A 19940-nucleotide genomic window follows, 5' to 3' on the forward strand; every position below is an offset into this window, starting at 1 on the left:
TCTAAGGTTTATCTAGGATCAGTTTCATTTGGTCAAATATATTGGTAGGGCTTCATCTAAGGTTTAACTAGGATCAGTTACATTTGGTCAAATATATTGGTAAGGCTTCATCTAAGGTTTAACTAGGATCAGTTACATTTGGTCAAATATATTGGTAAGGCTTCATCTAAGGTTTAACTAGGATCAGTTACATTTGGTCAAATATATTGGTAGGGCTTCATCTAAGGTTTAACTAGGATCAGTTTCATTTGGTCAAATATATTGGTAGGGCTTCATCTAAGGTTTAACTAGGATCAGTTACATTTGGTCAAATATATTGGTGAGGCTTCATCTAAGGTTTAACTAGGATCAGTTACATTTGGTCAAATATATTGGTAAGGCTTCATCTAAGGTTTAACTAGGATCAGTTACATTTGGTCAAATATATTGGTAAGGCTTCATCTAAGGTTTAACTAGGATCAGTTACATTTGGTCAAATATATTGGTGAGGCTTCATCTAAGGTTTAACTAGGATCAGTTACATTTGGTCAAATATATTGGTAAGGCTTCATCTAAGGTTTAACTAGGATCAGTTACATTTGGTCAAATATATTGGTAAGGCTTCATCTAAGGTTTAACTAGGATCAGTTACATTTGGTCAAATATATTGGTAAGGCTTCATCTAAGGTTTAACTAGGATCAGTTACATTTGGTCAAATATATTGGTAGGGCTTCATCTAAGGTTTAACTACGACCAAACCCCAAACCCTCCTACTGCTTTATTTTACTAGGATCAGTTTCATTTGGTCAAATATATTGGTGAGGCTTCATCTAAGGTTTAACTAGGATCAGTTACATTTGGTCAAATATATTGGTGAGGCTTCATCTAAGGCAGGTATGTTTTATAAGTTGGTATGAACAGTGTCGGGGGAAGCTACTCTGGGAATAGAGTTTACCAACCTATCAAATAACACTGGAAGAAGCTACGCTACACACAAGCTACCCTTCAAGAAAAAATACAATTCACTGAGACTACATTTTACCTTTGAGCAAGTAGTTCACTACATCCAAAACTACTTTGTGTAAAATGAGCCATACAGTATGTAAATACAAATGGCAAGAACAGATCACTTCGGAGTCACGAAAAGTATTCAGACCACTTGACTTTATCCACATTTTGTTACATTACAGCCTTATTCTAAAATGGATTATATTTTTTGTGTTCCTCATCAATATACACATAATACCCCATAATGACATCACAATACCCCATAATGACATCACAATACCCCATCATGACATCACAATACCCCATAATGACATCACAATACCCCATAATGACATCAAAATACCCCATAATGACATCACAATACCCCATAATGACATCACAATACCCCATAATGACATCACAATACCCCATAACGAAAAAGCGAAAACAGGTTTTAATTGTATTTATTTTTTGCAAATGTATTAAAAATAAAACAGAAATACCTTATTTACAAAAGTATTCAGACCCTTTGCTATGAGACTCGAAATTGAGCTCAGGTGCATCCTGTTTCCATTGATCATCCTTGAGATGTTTCTACAACTCGATTGGAGTCCATCTGTGGTAAATTCAATTGATTGGATATTATTTGGAAATGCACAGACCTGTCTATATATTTAAAAATATATATATATATACGTGGTTCTGTCCTGGAGCTGTTCTTGTCTCATTAACGTTCTGTATTAGGCCATGTTTCATGTTTTGTGTGGACCCCGGGAAGAGTAGGGATCCTACAAATATATAAACTACTCAATACCAAAAGGCACCTAAAGACTCTCAGACCATGAGAAACAAGATTCTGTGGTCTGATGAAACCAAGGTTGAACTCTTTGGCCTGAATGCCAAGCATCACATCTGGAGGAAACCAGGCACCATCCCTACGGTGAAGCATGGTGGTGGCAGCATCACGTCTGGAGGAAACCTGGCACCATCCCTACGGTGGGGACTGACCAGGATAGAGACTGGTGTAGGGGGACAGGGGACTGACCAGGATAGAGACTGGTGTAGGGGGACAGGGGACTGACCAGGATAGAGACTGGTGTAGGGGGACAGGGGACTGACCAGGATAGAGACTGGTGTGGGGGACAGAGGGGACAGGGGGACAGGGGACCAGGATAGAGACTGGTGTAGGGGGACATAGGGGACTGACCAGGATAGAGACTGGTGTAGGGGGACAGGGGACTGACCAGGATAGAGACTGGTATAGGGGACAGGGGACTGACCAGGATAGAGACTGGTGTAGGGGGACAGGGACTGACCAGGATAGAGACTGGTATAGGGGGACAGGGGACTGACCAGGATAGAGACTGGTGTAGGGGGACAGGGACTGACCAGGATAGAGACTGGTGTAGGGGGACAGGGGACTGACCAGGATAGAGACTGGTGTAGGGGACAGGGGACTGACCAGGATAGAGACTGGTGCAGGGGGACAGGGGACTGACCAGGATAGAGACTGGTGTAGGGGACAGGGGACTGACCAGGATAGAGACTGGTGTAGGGGGGACAGGGGACTGACCAGGATAGAGACTGGTGTAGGGGGACAGGGGACTGACCAGGATAGAGACTGGTGTAGGGGGACAGGGGACTGACCAGGATAGAGACTGGTGTAGGGGGACAGGGGACTGACCAGGATAGAGACTGGTGTAGGGGGACAGGGGACTGACCAGGATAGAGACTGGTGTAGGGGGACAGGGGACTGACCAGGATAGAGACTGGTGTAGGGGGACAGGGGACTGACCAGGATAGAGACTGGTGTAGGGGGACAGGGGACTGACCAGGATAGAGACTGGTGTAGGGGGACAGGGACAGGATAGGGACTGACCAGGATAGAGACTGGTGTAGGGGACAGGGGACTGACCAGGATAGAGACTGGTGTAGGGGACAGGGGACTGACCAGGATAGAGACTGGTGTAGGGGGACAGGGGACTGACCAGGATAGAGACTGGTGTAGGGGGACAGGGGACTGACCAGGATAGAGACTGGTGTAGGGGACAGGGGACTGACCAGGATAGAGACTGGTGTAGGGGGACAGGGACTGACCAGGATAGAGACTGGTGTAGGGGGACAGGGACTGACCAGGATAGAGACTGGTGTAGGGGGGACAGGGACTGACCAGGATAGAGACTGGTGTAGGGGGACAGGGGACTGACCAGGATAGAGACTGGTGTAGGGGGACAGGGACTGACCAGGATAGAGACTGGTGTAGGGGGGGACAGGGACTGACCAGGATAGAGACTGGTGTAGGGGACAGGGACTGACCAGGATAGAGACTGGTGTAGGGGGACAGGGACTGACCAGGATAGAGACTGGTGTAGGGGGACAGGGGACTGACCAGGATAGAGACTGGTGTAGGGGGACAGGGGACTGACCTGTGATCACGTTGATGTCAGGATAAACCTCTTCATTCAGGCTGACAGCAGCGCTGTCCCTCTCAAACGCGTCTCTCAGTTCCTTCTTCACTGCTGCTGAACCACACAGACGGTACAGACCCACCACCTGCAGACAGACAGACAGACAGACAGACTAGAGTATTACCTACAGACAGACAGACAGACAGACAGACAGACAGACAGACAGACAGACAGACAGACAGGCAGATAGACAGACAGACAGGCAGATAGACAGACAGACAGACAGGCAGGCAGACAGACAGACAGACAGACAGACAGACAGACAGACAGGCAGACAGGCAGACAGACAGACAGACAGGCAGACAGGCAGACAGACAGACAGACAGACAGACAGACAGACAGACAGACAGACAGACAGACAGACAGGCAGGCAGACAGACAGACACACAGACAGACACACAGACAAACAGACAGACAGACAGACACATTAATAGACCATACATTCACCACGGATCACCTACAGACATGAGACCACCAAAACCCATTCAGACACATCAACATTAACATGTTCCAGCTGGTATATTTGACCTCTATAGAGTACATATCAGTGTATATGAGGGGGTTGTAGTCCTGTGTAGGAAACAGTGTCAATGAGGTGGGGGTTGTTGTCCTGTGTAAGGAAACAGTGTCAATGAGGTGGGGGTTGTTGTCCTGTGGAAACAGTGTCAATGAGGTGGGGGTTGAAACAGTGTCAATGAGGTGGGGGTTGTTGTCCTGTGTAGGAAACAGTGTCAATGAGGGGGTTTGTAGTCCTGTGTAGGAAACAGTGTCAATGAGGTGGGGTTGTAGTCCTGTGTAGGAAACAGTGTCAATGAGGTGGGGGTTGAAACAGTGTCAATGAGGGGGGTTGTTGTCCTGTGTAGGAAACAGTGTCAATGGGGGGGGTTGTTGTCCTGTGTAGGAAACAGTGTCAATGAGGTGGGGTTGAAACAGTGTCAATGAGGGGGGTTGATGTCCTGTGTAGGAAACAGTGTCAATGAGGGGGTTGTTGTCCTGTGTAGGAAACAGTGTCAATGAGGTGGGGGTTGTTGTCCTGTGTAGGAAACAGTGTCAATGAGGTGGGGGTTGTTGTCCTGTGTAGGAAACAGTGTCAATGAGGGGGGGTTGTTGTCCTGTGTAGGAAACAGTGTCAATGAGGGGGGTTGTAGTCCTGTGTAGGAAACAGTGTCAATGAGGGGGGTTGAAACAGTGTCAATGAGGGGGGTTGAAACAGTGTCAATGAGGTGGGGTTGTAGTCCTGTGTAGGAAACAGTGTCAGTGAGGGGGGTTGTAGTCCTGTGTAAGAAACAGTGTCAATGAGGTGGGGGTTGTTGTCCTGTGTAGGAAACAGTGTCAATGAGGTGGGGGTTGTAGTCCTGTGTAGGAAACAGTGTCAATGAGGTGGGGGTTGTTGTCCTGTGTAGGAAACAGTGTCAATGGTGGGGGGTTGTTGTCCTGTGTAGGAAACAGTGTCAATGAGGTGGGGGTTGTTGTCCTGTGTAGGAAACAGTGTCAATGAGGTGGGGGTTGTTGTCCTGTGTAGGAAACAGTGTCAATGAGGTGGGGGTTGAAACAGTGTCAATGAGGTGGGGGGTTGTTGTCCTGTGTAGGAAACAGTGTCAATGAGGGGGTTTGTAGTCCTGTGTAGGAAACAGTGTCAATGAGGTGGGGGTTGTAGTCCTGTGTAGGAAACAGTGTCAATGAGGTGGGGGTTGAAACAGTGTCAATGAGGGGGGTTGTTGTCCTGTGTAGGAAACAGTGTCAATGAGGGGGGTTGTTGTCCTGTGTAGGAAACAGTGTCAATGAGGTGGGGGTTGAAACAGTGTCAATGAGGGGGGTTGATGTCCTGTGTAGGAAACAGTGTCAATGAGGGGGGTTGTTGTCCTGTGTAGGAAACAGTGTCAATGAGGTGGGGGTTGTTGTCCTGTGTAGGAAACAGTGTCAATGAGGGGGGGTTGTTGTCCTGTGTATGAAACAGTGTCAATGAGGGGGGTTGTTGTCCTGTGTAGGAAACAGTGTCAATGAGGGGGGTTGTAGTCCTGTGTAGGAAACAGTGTCAATGAGGGGGTTGAAACAGTGTCAATGAGGGGGTTGAAACAGTGTCAATGAGGTGGGGGTTGTAGTCCTGTGTAGGAAACAGTGTCAGTGAGGGGGGTTGTAGTCCTGTGTAGAAACAGTGTCAATGAGGTGGGGGTTGTTGGGTAGGAAACAGTGTCAATGAGGTGGGGGTTGTAGTCCTGTGTATGAAACAGTGTCAATGAGGTGGGGGTTGTTGTCCTGTGTAGGAAACAGTGTCAATGAGGGGGGTTGTTGTCCTGTGTAGGAAACAGTGTCAATGAGGTGGGGGTTGTTGTCCTGTGTAGGAAACAGTGTCAATGAGGTGGGGGTTGTTGTCCTGTGTATGAAACAGTGTCAATGAGGTGGGGGTTGTTGTCCTGTGTGAAACAGTGTCAATGAGGTGGGGGTTGTTGTCCTGTGTATGAAACAGTGTCAATGAGGTGGGGGTTGTTGTCCTGTGTTGAAACAGTGTCAATGAGGTGGGGGTTGTTGTCCTGTGTATGAAACAGTGTCAATGAGGTGGGGTTGAAACAGTGTCCTGAGGTGGGGTTGAAACAGTGTCAATGAGGGGGTTGAAACAGTGTCAATGAGGTGGGGTTGAAACAGTGTCAATGAGGTGGGGGTTGAAACAGTGTCAATGAGGTGGGGGTTGAAACAGTGTCAATGAGGGGGGTTGAAACAGTGTCAATGAGGTGGGGTTGTTGTCCTGTGTAGGAAACAGTGTCAATGAGGGGGGTTGAAACAGTGTCAATGAGGTGGGGGGGTTGAAACAGTGTCCTGAGGGTGTTGAAACAGTGTCAATGAGGTGGGGGGTTGAAACAGTGTCAATGAGGGGGTTGAAACAGTGTCAATGAGGGGGGTTGAAACAGTGTCAATGAGGGGGGTTGAAACAGTGTCAATGAGGTGGGGTTGTAGTCCTGTGTAGGAAACAGTGTCAATGAGGTGGGGGTTGAAACAGTGTCAATGAGGGGGGTTGAAACAGTGTCAATGAGGAGGGGGGGTTGAAACAGTGTCAATGAGGTGGGGGTTGAAACAGTGTCAATGAGGTGGGGGTTGTAGTCCTGTGTAGGAAACAGTGTCAATGAGGTGGGGTTGTAGTCCTGTGTAGGAAACAGTGTCAATGAGGTGGGGTTGAAACAGTGTCAATGAGGGGGGTTGTTGTCCTGTGTACAAACAGTGTCAATGAGGTGGGGGTTGTTGTCCTGTGTAGGAAACAGTGTCAATGAGGTGGGGGTTGAAACAGTGTCAATGAGGGGGGGTTGTTGTCCTGTGTATGAAACAGTGTCAATGAGGTGGGGGTTGTTGTCCTGTGTAGGAAACAGTGTCAATGAGGTGGGGTTGTAGTCCTGTGTAGGAAACAGTGTCAATGAGGTGGGGGTTGTTGTCCTGTGTAGGAAACAGTGTCAATGAGGTGGGGGTTGTAGTCCTGTGTATGAAACAGTGTCAATGAGGTGGGGGTTGAAACAGTGTCAGTGAGGTGGGGGTTGAAACAGTGTCAATGAGGTGGGGTTGAAACAGTGTCAATGAGGGGGGGTTGTAGTCCCTGTGTAGGAAACAGTGTCAATGATGAGTGTCAATGGGGTTGTTGTCCTGTGTATGAAACAGTGTCAATGAGGTGGGGGTTGTTGTCCTGTGTAGGAAACAGTGTCAATGAGGTGGGGGTTGTTGTCCTGTGTAGGAAACAGTGTCAATGAGGTGGGGTTGAAACAGTGTCAATGAGGTGGGGGGTTGTTGTCCTGTGTAGGAAACAGTGTCAATGAGGTGGGGTTGTTGTCCTGTGTAGGAAACAGTGTCAATGAGGTGGGGGGTTGTAGTCCTGTGTAGGAAACAGTGTCAATGAGGTGGGGGTTGTTGTCCTGTGTATGAAACAGTGTCAATGAGGTGGGGGTTGTTGTCCTGTGTGAAACAGTGTCAATGAGGTGGGGGTTGTTGTCCTGTGTATGAAACAGTGTCAATGAGGTGGGGGTTGAAACAGTGTCAATGAGGTGGGGGTTGTTGTCCTGTGTAGGAAACAGTGTCAATGAGGGGGGTTTGTAGTCCTGTGTAGGAAACAGTGTCAATGAGGTGGGGGTTGTAGTCCTGTGTAGGAAACAGTGTCAATGAGGTGGGGTTGAAACAGTGTCAATGAGGGGGTTGTTGTCCTGTGTAGGAAACAGTGTCAATGAGGGGGGGGTTGTTGTCCTGTGTAGGAAACAGTGTCAATGAGGTGGGGGTTGAAACAGTGTCAATGAGGGGGGTTGTTGTCCTGTGTAGGAAACAGTGTCAATGAGGGGGGGTTGAAACAGTGAAACAGTGTCAATGAGGTGGGGGTTGTTGTCCTGTGTAGGAAACAGTGTCAATGAGGGGGGTTGTTGTCCTGTGTGAAACAGTGTCAATGAGGGGGGTTGTTGTCCTGTGTAGGAAACAGTGTCAATGAGGGGGGTTGTAGTCCTGTGTAGGAAACAGTGTCAATGAGGTGGGGTTGAAACAGTGTCAATGAGGGGGGTCAATGAGGTGGGGTTGTAGTCCTGTGTATGAAACAGTGTCAGTGAGGGGGGGGTTGTAGTCCTGTGTATGAAACAGTGTCAATGAGGTGGGGTTGTTGTCCTGTGTAGGAAACAGTGTCAATGAGGTGGGGGTTGTAGTCCTGTGTAGGAAACAGTGTCAATGAGGTGGGGGTTGTTGTCCTGTGTAGGAAACAGTGTCAATGAGGGGGTTGTTGTCCTGTGTAGGAAACAGTGTCAATGAGGTGGGGGTTGTTGTCCTGTGTATGAAACAGTGTCAATGAGGTGGGGTTGTTGTCCTGTGTAGGAAACAGTGTCAATGAGGTGGGGGATTGTTGTCCTGTGTATGAAACAGTGTCAATGAGGTGGGGTTGTTGTCCTGTGTATGAAACAGTGTCAATGAGGTGGGGGTTGTTGTCCTGTGTAGGAAACAGTGTCAATGAGGTGGGGGTTGTTGTCCTGTGTATGAAACAGTGTCAATGAGGGGGGTTGTTGTCCTGTGTAGGAAACAGTGTCAATGAGGTGGGGGTTGTTGGGTTGCAGTGTCAATGAGGTGGGGTTGAAACAGTGTCAATGAGGGGGGGGTTGAAACAGTGTCCTGTGTAGTTGAAACAGTGTCAATGAGGGGGGTTGAAACAGTGTCAATGAGGGGGTTGAAACAGTGTCCAATGAGGAAACAGTGTCAATGAGGGGGGGTTGAAACAGTGTCAATGAGGTGGGGTTGTTGGTGTGGAAACAGTGTCAATGAGGTGGGGGTTGTTGTCCTGTGTAGTTGAAACAGTGTCAATGAGGTGGGGGTTGAAAACAGTGTGAAACAGTGTCAATGAGGGGTTGTTGTCCTGTGTAGGAAACAGTGTCAATGAGGTTGTTGAAACAGTGTCAATGAGGTGGGGGTTGTAGTCCTGTGTAGGAAACAGTGTCAATGAGGTGGGGTTGTTGAAACAGTGTCAATGAGGTGGGGGGTTGTTGTCCTGTGTTGAAACAGTGTCAATGAGGGGGGTTGAAACAGTGTCAATGAGGGGTTGAAACAGTGTCAATGAGGTGGGGGTTGTAGTCCTGTGTAGGAAACAGTGTCAATGAGGTGGGGGGTTGAAACAGTGTCAATGAGGGGGTTGAAACAGTGTCAATGAGGGTGTTGAAACAGTGTCAATGAGGTGGGGGTTGAGTCCTGTGTATGAAACAGTGTCAATGAGGTGGGGGTTTGTAGTCCTGTGTATGAAACAGTGTCAGTGAGGGGGGTTGTAGTCCTGTGTAGGAAACAGTGTCAATGAGGTGGGGGTTGAAACAGTGTCAATGAGGTGGGGGTTGTTGTCCTGTGTAGGAAACAGTGTCAATGAGGTGGGGGTTGTAGTCCTGTGTAGGAAACAGTGTCAATGAGGTGGGGGTTGAAACAGTGTCAATGAGGGGGGTTGTTGTCCTGTGTTGAAACAGTGTCAATGAGGTGGGGGTTGTTGTCCTGTGTAGGAAACAGTGTCAATGAGGTGGGGGTTGTCAATGAGGGGGGTTGTCCTGTGTAGGAAACAGTGTCAATGAGGTGGGGTTGTTGTCCTGTGTAGGAAACAGTGTCAATGAGGTGGGGGTTGTTGTCCTGTGTAGGAAACAGTGTCAATGAGGGGGGTTGAAACAGTGTCAATGAGGTGGGGGTTGAAACAGTGTCAATGAGGTGGGGGTTGAAACAGTGTCAATGAGGTGGGGAGTTGAAACAGTGTCAATGAGGGGGTTGTAGTCCTGTGTAGGAAACAGTGTCAATGAGGTGGGGTTGTTGTCCTGTGTAGGAAACAGTGTCAATGAGGTGGGGTTGTTGTCCTGTGTCAATAAGGAAACAGTGTCAATGAGGTGGGGGTTGTAGTCCTGTGTAGAAACAGTGTCAATGAAACAGTGTCAATGAGGTGGGGGTTGAAACAGTGTCAATGAGGTGGGGTTGTTGTCCTGTGTAGGAAACAGTGTCAATGAGGTGGGGTTGTTGTCCTGTGTAGGAAACAGTGTCAATGAGGTGGGGTTGAAACAGTGTCAATGAGGGGGTTGTAGTCCTGTGTAGAAACAGTGTCAATGAGGGGGTTGAAACAGTGTCAATGAGGGGGGTTGTAGTCCTGTGGAAACAGTGTCAATGAGGGGGGGTTGAAACAGTGTCAATGAGGTGGGGTTGAGGGGTTTAGTCCTGTGTAGGAAACAGTGTCAATGATGAAACAGTGTCAATGAGGGGGGTTGTAGTCCCTGTGTATGAAACAGTGTCAATGAGGTGGGGTTGAAACAGTGTCAATGAGGGGGTTGAAACAGTGTCAAAGGTGGGGTTGAAACAGTGTCAATGAGGGGGTTGTAGTCCTGTGTAGGAAACAGTGTCAATGAGGTGGGGAGTTGAAACAGTGTCAATGGGGTTGAAACAGTGTCAATGAGGTGGGGGTTGAAACAGTGTCAATGAGGTGGGGTGTTGTCCTGTGTAGGAAACAGTGTCAATGAGGGGGGATTTGAAACAGTGTCAATGAGGGGGATTTGAAACAGTGTCAATGAGGGGGGTTGTTGTCCTGTGTATTAAACAGTGTGCTGTAAACTAACTAACTCCCTCAGTCCCTCTTCTGATCTCAGCCACACTCTTCTGTATGAGCAGAGGAACTGGGCAGCGGTGTTCTCCTTTGTCCACCAGGTGGCGCAGCTCCACCCAAACACCATGGGGGGGTTGAGGTGGCAGGGTCGGGGTCGGGGGCTCCCACTGCTCCAGCAGGGTCAGCTTCACGTACAGTAGACCCTGGGCTCCAATCTAACGCATATCTGCTGAGACCGAGAGGCTGGAAGGAGAGGGACAGAAGAGATAGTAGAAGGGGAAGGAGAGGGACAGAAGAGATAGCAGAAGGAAGGAGAGGGACAGAAGAGATAGCAGAGGGGAAGGAGAGAGACAGAAGAGATAGCAGGAGGGGAAGGAGAGGGACACAAGATAGCAGGAGGGGAAGGAGAGGGACAGAAGAGATAGCAGAGGAAGGAGAGAGACAGAAGAGATAGCAGAGGGGAAGAGAGAGACAGAAGAGATAGCAGGAGGGAAGGAGAGGGACACAAGAGATAGCAAGGGGAAGGAGAGAGACAGAAGAGATAGCAGGAGGGGAAGGAGAGGGACACAAGAGATAGCAGGAGGGAGGGAAGGAGAGGGACAGAAGAGATAGCAGAGGGGAAGGAGAGAGACAGAAGAGATAGCAGAGGGGAAGGAGGAGAGAGACAGAAGAGATAGCAGGAGGGGAAGGAGAGGGACAGAAGAGATAGCAGAGGGGGGAAGGAGAGAGACAGAAGAGATAGCAGGAGGGGAAGGAGAGGGACACAAGAGATAGCAGGGAGGGGAAGGAGAGGGACAGAAGAGATAGCAGAGGGGAAAGGAGAGAGACAGAAGAGATAGCAGAAGGGAAGGAGGAGGGACAGAAGAGATAGCAGAGGGGGAAGGAGAGGGACAGAAGAGATAGCAGAAGGGGAAGGAGAGGGACAGAAGATAGCAGAAGGGGAAGGAGAGGGACAGAAGAGATAGCAAAGGGAAGGAAGACAGAAAGATAGCAGGAGGGGAAGGAGAGGGACAGAAGAGATAGCAGAGGGGAAGGAGAGAGACAGAAGAGATAGCAGGAGGGAAGGAGAGGACACAAGAGATAGCAGGAGGAAGGAGAGGACAGAAGAGATAGCAGAGGGGAAGGAGAGAGACAGAAGAGATAGCAGAAGGGGAAGGAGAGGGACAGAAGAGATAGCAGAAGGGGAAGGAGAGGGACAGAAGAGATAGCAGAAGGGGAAGGAGAGGGACAGAAGAGATAGCAGAAGGGGAAGGAGAGGGACAGAAGAGATAGCAGAGGGGGAAGGAGAGAGACAGAAGAGATAGCAGGAGGGGAAGGAGAGGGACAGAAGAGATAGCAGAGGGAAGGAGAGAGACAGAAAGAGATAGCAGGAGGGGAAGGAGAGGGACACAAGAGATAGACAGGAGGGGAAGGAGAGGGACAGAAGAGATAGCAGAGGGAAGGAGAGGGACAGAAGAGATAGCAGAGGAAGGGAAGGAGAGGGACAGAAGAGATAGCAGAAGGGAAGGAGAGGACAGAAGAGATAGCAGAAGGGGAAGGAGAGGGACAGAAGAGATAGCAGAGGGGGAAGGAGAGAGAGACAGAAGAGATAGCAGAAGGGGAAGGAGGGACAGAAGAGATAGCAGAGGGGAAGGAGAGAGACAGAAGGACACAAGATAGCAGGAGGAAGGAGGGACAGAAGAGATAGCAGAGGGGGAAGGAGAGAGACAGAAGAGATAGCAGGGGGAAGGAGAGAGACAGAAGAGATAGCAGAAGGGGAAGAGAGGGACAGAAGGGGAAGGAGAGGGACAGAAGAGATAGCAGAAGGAAGGAGAGGGACAGAAAGGGCAGAAGGGGAAGGAGAGGGACAGACGAGATAGCAGAGGGGGAAGAGAGAGGACAGAAGGATAGCAGGAGGAAGGGGACAGAAGAGATAGCAGAGGGGGAAGGAGAGAGACAGAAGAGATAGCAGAAGTGGAAGGAGAGGGACAGAAGAGATAGCAGGAGGGGAAGGAGAGGGACAGAAGAGATAGCAGAGGGGGAAGGAGAGAGACAGAAGAGATAGCAGGAGGGGAAGGAGAGGGACAGAAGAGATAGCAGAGGGGGAAGGAGAGAGACAGAAGAGATAGCAGAAGGGGAAGGAGAGGGACAGAAGGGGAAGGAGAGGGACAGACGAGATAGCAGAAGGGGAAGGAGAGGGACAGAAGAGATAGCAGAAGGGGAAGGAGAGGGACAGAAGAGATAGCAGAAGGGGAAGGAGAGGGACAGAAGGGGAAGGAGAGGGACAGAAGGGGAAGGAGAGGGACAGACGAGATACCAGAAGGGAGAAGGAGAGGGACAGAAGGGGAAGGAGAGGGACAGAAGGGGAAGGAGAGGAACAGAAGGGGGAGGAGAGGGACAGAAGAGATAGCAGAAGGGAGAAGGAGAGGGACAGAAGGGGAAGGAGAGGGACAGATGGAGGGGAATGAACAAGAGAAGGACGAACACAGTTGATTGACAGAGTGATTCCAAAAGAAGATCAGGAACTAAAGTTAGCTAAGATGCCTTCAGACAAATTAAAGTCCACTGGTATGGAAAACGCTTCTGCTGCATCCCTCACAGTGCCAAGCATCAGTGAAGTGGATGGTATAACAACAGAACTGCATCTACTACGTTCATATGAACTTTTAACTCTCTGGTTGCTCCTACCTTTGAACAGAGGGGGGTATGGACACAGCCCCAGACAGCAGACCCTGTTCCTGGTGCTGCTGTGGAGTCGCTGCCCTTCGTGGTGGCAGTCTCAGCCCAGGGCAAGGGGTGAGCACCACCAGTTTCCACCCAGCCTGGCCCTCTCCAGCTCCAGGTTGAAGGTGTGGTTGAGGGGCAGAGAGCCCCCTGGAGGTTAGAAAGGGGTGCGGGCCCTGGTTACACCATCCACCTGATGACCACAATGGAAAATAAAGTTACACTGTTTGGTGTTATTCTCAATGATACTAAATACATTGCAGACAGACAGACAGACAGACAGGCAGACAGACAGACAGACAGACAGACAGACAGACAGACAGACAGACAGACAGACAGACAGGCAGGCAGACAGGCAGGCAGGCAGGCAGGCAGGCAGACAGACAGACAGACAGACAGACAGACAGACAGACAGACAGACAGACAGACAGACAGACAGACAGACAGACAGACAGGCAGACAGACAGACAGGCAGACAGACAGACAGACAGACGGACCCTTTATTAAAAATCACCTGGATGGCACAGAACACCTCCTTACTGGCGTCCTGTTTAGGGGCCCTCAGCAGTTTCTCCACCCCAACGAGATGCACCAGAGCAGGCCGGAGACGCGCTGGGCGCACCGTGGCTGGCCGAACAAGTTGTAGACTCTGAACGAGCTCAGGTCAGAGGTCATGGTCACTCTCCTGGCTGGAGTGGTGGGTGGAGCGGTGGTGGAAGAGGGGGTTGTGGGTCGATGGTCCCCTGGTCCACCCTGTTTGGGCAGCAGCTCAGGTGAGTCTCCGTCGCTCAGGTAGCCCCTTACTGGCGGCTGTGAGAGGAACGTCCCTGGAGGCGTCGTTGTGGTCTGCGCCGGGCCGAAGTGTCCAGGTGGTACCTGCTGATCACCTCGTTGGACTGCTCCTTACAGACGCCTGGGATGATGTCCCCTCTCCCTCCGTCCCTCCTCCAGTCTGGGTTCCTCCTTCCCGTGGCGATGGGGAGCGAGAGGAGCGCAGGCTGAGTTTACGGCGGAGTTCGGGAGTTTCTTCATCTTCATGGAAAGGGATTTCGGACCATTCCTGGGGATTTGATCCTGTCCATCATGCTGCTGGCCACGCCCTTTCTTCTGGGCCCCAGGGCTGTCTGAGGGACTGACACACCTCCTCCGGAGCTGGCCCGCCCCTTTCTTCTGGGCCCCGAGGCTGTCTGAGGGGACTGACACACCTCCTCCGGAGCTGGAAACACCCCCTTCTCCAACTGCAACCCCGGAAGACTGCAGTTCTCACTCTGGATCTGTTGAATTACATCTGAGATGGATGGGAGAGAGAGATGATGGGAGAGGAGAGATGAGGGAGAGGGAGAGATGATGGAGAGAGGAGGGGAATGGAGAGAGGAGGGAATGGGAGAAGAGAGATGATGGAGAGAGGAGAGGGATGGAGAGAGGAGGGGAATGGAGAGGAGAGATGATGGAGAGAGGAGAGATGATGGAGAGAAGGAGGGGAATGGAGACAGGAGAGATGATGGAGAGGAGAGATGATGGAGAGGATGGAGAGAGGAGGGGAATGGAAGATGATGGAGAAGAGATGATGGAGAGAGGAGAAATGATGGAGGAGGGGAATGGAGAGATAGAGATGATGGAGAGAGGAGAGATGATGGAGAGAGGATTTATGATGAAGGAGAATGGAAGATGATGGAGAGAGAGGAACCTTATTATTATTTACAGATGATGGAGATTAGGAAGGGATGGAGAGAGGAGGAAATGGAAGAGAGATGATGGAGGAGGAGGGATGATGGAGAGGAGGAGAGATGATGGAGAGAGGAGAGATGATGGAAGTGAGGGATGGAGAGAGGAGGGAAGAGATGATGGAGAGGAGGGGAATGGAGAGAGGAGAGATGATGGAGAGAGGAGAGGGATGGAGAGAAGGAGGGGAATGGAGAGAAGAGAGATGATGGAGAGAGGAGGGAATGGAGATAATGGAAGAGGAGAGATGATGGAGAGGAGAGATGATGGGAGAGGAGGGATGGAGAGGAGGGGAATGGAGAAGAGAGATGATGGAGAGAGGAGAGGATGGAGAGAGGAGGGGAATGGAGAAGAGAGATGATGGAGGAGGGATGATGGAGAGAGGAGAATGATGGAGAGTGGAGAGAATGATAGGGAGAGGAGAGATGATAGCGAGAGGAGGGAAAGGAGAGAGGAGGATATGATGGAGAGAGGAGAGTGGAGGGAGTGGGATGGAAGAGGAGGGAATGGAGAAGGAGGAGAGAGGATGAGAGAGAGATAGAGAGGAATGGAGGAGGAGAGGATGAGAGAGGAGGGAATGGAGAGAGGAGAGAGGATGAGAGAGGAGGAAATGGAGAGAGGAGAGATGATGGAGAGAGGAGGGGAATGAGAGAAGAGAATGGAGAGAAGAGGGAATGAGAGAGGAGAGGGATGGAGAGAGGAGGAAACGGGAGAGAGGAGAGAGAGATGAAGAGGAAATGGAATGGAGAGAGAGAGAGGAGGATGAGAGAGGAGGGGAATTGGAGAGAGAGAGAGGATGAGAGAGGAGGGGAATGGAGAGAGGATAGGGATGGAGAGAGGAGAGAGGGGCGGAGAGAGGAAGGGGAATAGAGAGAGGAGGGATGGAGAGAGGAGAGGGATGGAGGAGGAGAGAGAGGGATGAGAGAGGAGAGGGATGGAGAGAGGAGAGGATGGAGAGGAGAGGGATGGAGAGAGAGAGGGATGGAGAGAGGAGGGATGGAGATTTTTTATATAGAGGAGAGAGAAGAGATAGAGAGCTACAGTAGTTATCATCACATATCAGTAGCCATCCGTGACTACATCTACCTTCCATGTGGCTACAGTAGTTATCTGTAGGTGACTACATTTGCCTTCATGTAGCTACAGTAGTTATGAGTGACTACACTACCTTCATGTAGCTACAGTAGTTATCTGTTATCTGTAGGTGACTACACTACCTTCATGTAGCTACAGTAGTTATCTGTTATCTGTAGGTGACTACACTACCTTCATGTAGCTACAGTAGTTATCTGTAGGTGACTACAGTACCTTCATGTGGCTACAGTAGTTATCTGTAGGTGACTACAGTACCTTCATGTAGCTACAGTAGTTATCTGTAGGTGACTATACTAACTTCATGTGGCTACAGTAGTTATCTGTAGGTGACTACAGTACCTTCATGTAGCTACAGTAGTTATCTGTAGGTGACTACACTACCTTCATGTAGCTACAGTAGTTATCTGTAGGTGACTACACTACATTCATGTAGCTACAGTAGTTATCTGTAGGTGACTATACTACCTTCATGTGGCTACAGTAGTTATCTGTTATCTGTAGGTGACTACACTACCTTCATGTAGCTACAGTAGTTATCTCTAGGTGACTACACTACATTCATGTAGCTACAGTAGTTATCTGTAGGTGACTACAGTACCTTCATGTGGCTACAGTAGTTATCTGTAGGTGACTACACTACCTTCATGTAGCTACAGTAGTTATCTGTAGGTGACTACACTACCTTCATGTTGCTACAGTAGTTATCTGTAGGTGACTACACTACCTTCATGTAGCTACATAGTTATCTGTAGGTGACTACAGTACTTCATGTAGCTACAGTAGTTATCTGTAGGTGACTACACTACCTTCATGCTTCACAGTAGTTATCTTATCTGTAGGCAACTACACTACCTTCATGTAGCTACAGTAGTTATCTGTAGGTGACTACAGTACCCTTCATGTAGCCACAGTAGTTATCTGTAGGTGACTACACACCTTCATGTCGCTACAGTAGTTATCTGTAGGTGACTACACTGCCTTCATGTAGCTACAGTAGTTATCTGTAGGTGACTACACTACCTTCATGTAGCTACAGTAGTTATCTGTAGGTGACTACACTACCTTCATGTAGCTACAGTAGTTATCTGTAGGTGACTACACTACATTCATGTAGCTACAGTAGTTATCTGTTATCTGTAGGTGACTACACTACATTCATGTAGCTACAGTAGTTATCTGTAGGTGACTACACTACATTCATGTAGCTACAGTAGTTATCTGTAGGTTACTACAGTACCTTCATGTAGCTACAGTAGTTATCTGTAGGTGACTACACTACCTTCATGTAGCTACAGTAGTTATCTGTAGGTGACTACACTACCTTCATGTAGCTACGGTAGTTATCTGTAGGTGACTACACTACATTCATGTAGCCACAGTAGTTATCTGTAGGTGACTACAGTACCTTATGTAGCTACAGTAGTTATCTGTAGGTGACTACAGTACCTTCATGTAGCTACAGTAGTTATCCGTTATCTGTAGGTGACTACACTACCTTCCATGTAGCTACAGTAGTTATCTGTGAAGTGACTATATAGTCTCATGTAGCTACAGTAGTTATCTGTAGGTGACTACACTACATTCATATACAGGTTCATGTATACAGTAGTTATCTGTTATCTGTAGGTGACTACACTACCTTCATGTAGCTACAGTAGTTATCTGTTATCTGTAGGCAGACTACATTCAATCTTCATGTAGCTACAGTAGTTATCTGTAGGTGACTACACTACCTTCATGTAGCTACAGTAGTTATCTGTTATCTGTAGGTGACTACACTACCTTCCATGTTACAGTAGTTATCTGTAGGTGACTACAGTACCTTCATGTAGCCACAGTAGTTATCTGTAGGTGACTACATCATCTTCCATGTAGCTACAGTAGTTATCTGTTATCTGTAGGTGATCATGACTACCATGTAGCCACAGTAGTTATCTGTAGGTGACTACAGTACCTCTCATGTAGCTACAGTAGTTATCTGTTATCTGTAGGTACTTACACTACCTTCATGTAGCTACAGTAGTTATCTGTAGGTGACTACACTACCTTCATGTAGCTACAGTAGTTATCTGTAGGTGACTACACTACCTTCATGTAGCTACAGTAGTTATCTGTTATCTGTAGGTGACTACACTACATTCATGTGGCTACAGTAGTTATCTGTAGGTGACTACACTACATTCATGTAGCTACAGTAGTTATCTGTTATTTGTAGGTGACTACAGTACCTTCATGTAGCTACAGTAGTTATCTGTAGGTGACTACAGTACCTTCATGTAGCTACAGTAGTTATCTGTAGGTGACTACACTACATTCATGTGGCTACAGTAGTTATCTGTAGGTGACTACACTACCTTCATGTAGCTACAGTAGTTATCTGTTATCTGTAGGTGACTACACTACCTTCATGTAGCTACAGTAGTTATCTGTAGGTGACTACACTACCTTCATGTAGCTACAGTAGTTATCTGTTATGTGTAGGTGACTACACTACCTTCATGTAGCTACAGTAGTTATCTGTAGGTGACTACACTACCTTCATGTGGCTACAGTAGTTATCTGTAGGTGACTACACTACCTTCATGTAGCTACAGTAGTTATCTGTTATCTGTAGGTGACTACACTACCTTCATGTAGCTACAGTAGTTATCTGTAGGTGACTACAGTACCTTCATGTAGCTACAGTAGTTATCTGTAGGTGACTACACTACCTTCATGTGGCTACAGTAGTTATCTGTAGGTGACTACACTACCTTCATGTAGCTACAGTAGTTATCTGTAGGTGACTACACTACCTTCATGTAGCTACAGTAGTTATCTGTTATCTGTAGGTGACTACACTACCTTCATGTAGCTACAGTAGTTATCTGTAGGTGACTACACTACCTTCATGTAGCTACAGTAGTTATCTGTAGGTGACTACACTACCTTCATGTAGCTACAGTAGTTATCTGTAGGTGACTACAGTACCTTCATGTAGCTACAGTAGTTATCTGTAGGTGACTACACTACCTTCATGTAGCTACAGTAGTTATCTGTTATCTGTAGGTGACTACACTACCTTCATGTAGCTACAGTAGTTATCTGTAGGTGACTACACTACCTTCATGTAGCTACAGTAGTTATCTGTAGGTGACTACAGTACCTTCATGTAGCTACAGTAGTTATCTGTTATCTGTAGGTGACTACACTACCTTCATGTAGCTACAGTAGTTATCTGTAGGTGACTACAGTACCTTCATGTAGCTACAGTAGTTATCTGTTATCTGTAGGTGACTACACTACCTTCATGTAGCTACAGTAGTTATCTGTAGGTGACTACACTACCTTCATGTAGCTACAGTAGTTATCTGTAGGTGACTACACTACCTTCATGTAGCTACAGTAGTTATCTGTAGGTGACTACACTACCTTCATGTGGCTACAGTAGTTATCTGTAGGTGACTACAGTACCTTCATGTGGCTACAGTAGTTATCTGTAGGTGACTACAGTACCTTCATGTGGCTACAGTAGTTATCTGTAGGTGACTACACTACCTTCATGTAGCTACAGTAGTTATCTGTTATCTGTAGGTGACTACAGTACCTTCATGTGGCTACAGTAGTTATCTGTAGGTGACTACACTACCTTCATGTAGCTACAGTAGTTATCTGTAGGTGACTACAGTACCTTCATGTAGCTACAGTAGTTATCTGTAGGTGACTACAGTACCTTCATGTAGCTACAGTAGTTATCTGTAGGTGACTACAGTACCTTCATGTAGCTACAGTAGTTATCTGTAGGTGACTACAGTACCTTCATGTAGCTACAGTAGTTATCTGTAGGTGACTACAGTACCTTCATGTAGCTACAGTAGTTATCTGTAGGTGACTACAGTACCTTCATGTAGCTACAGAGCAATACGTAACTGAACTAGCTGGCACG

At 48.2% G+C, this 19940-nt stretch overlaps 1 pseudogene; it reads right to left on the reverse strand.

Annotated features, from left to right (window-relative positions):
* Nucleotides 1–16957, reverse strand: part of LOC135573605 (rho GTPase-activating protein SYDE1-like) — a 26800-nt pseudogene extending 9843 nt beyond the window's left edge.
* Nucleotides 16958–19940: the final 2983 nt, after the last annotated feature.

The sequence above is a fragment of the Oncorhynchus nerka genome, linkage group LG10, assembly GCF_034236695.1.
Source record: "Oncorhynchus nerka isolate Pitt River linkage group LG10, Oner_Uvic_2.0, whole genome shotgun sequence".
In the NCBI taxonomy this organism is placed as follows: domain Eukaryota; kingdom Metazoa; phylum Chordata; class Actinopteri; order Salmoniformes; family Salmonidae; genus Oncorhynchus; species Oncorhynchus nerka.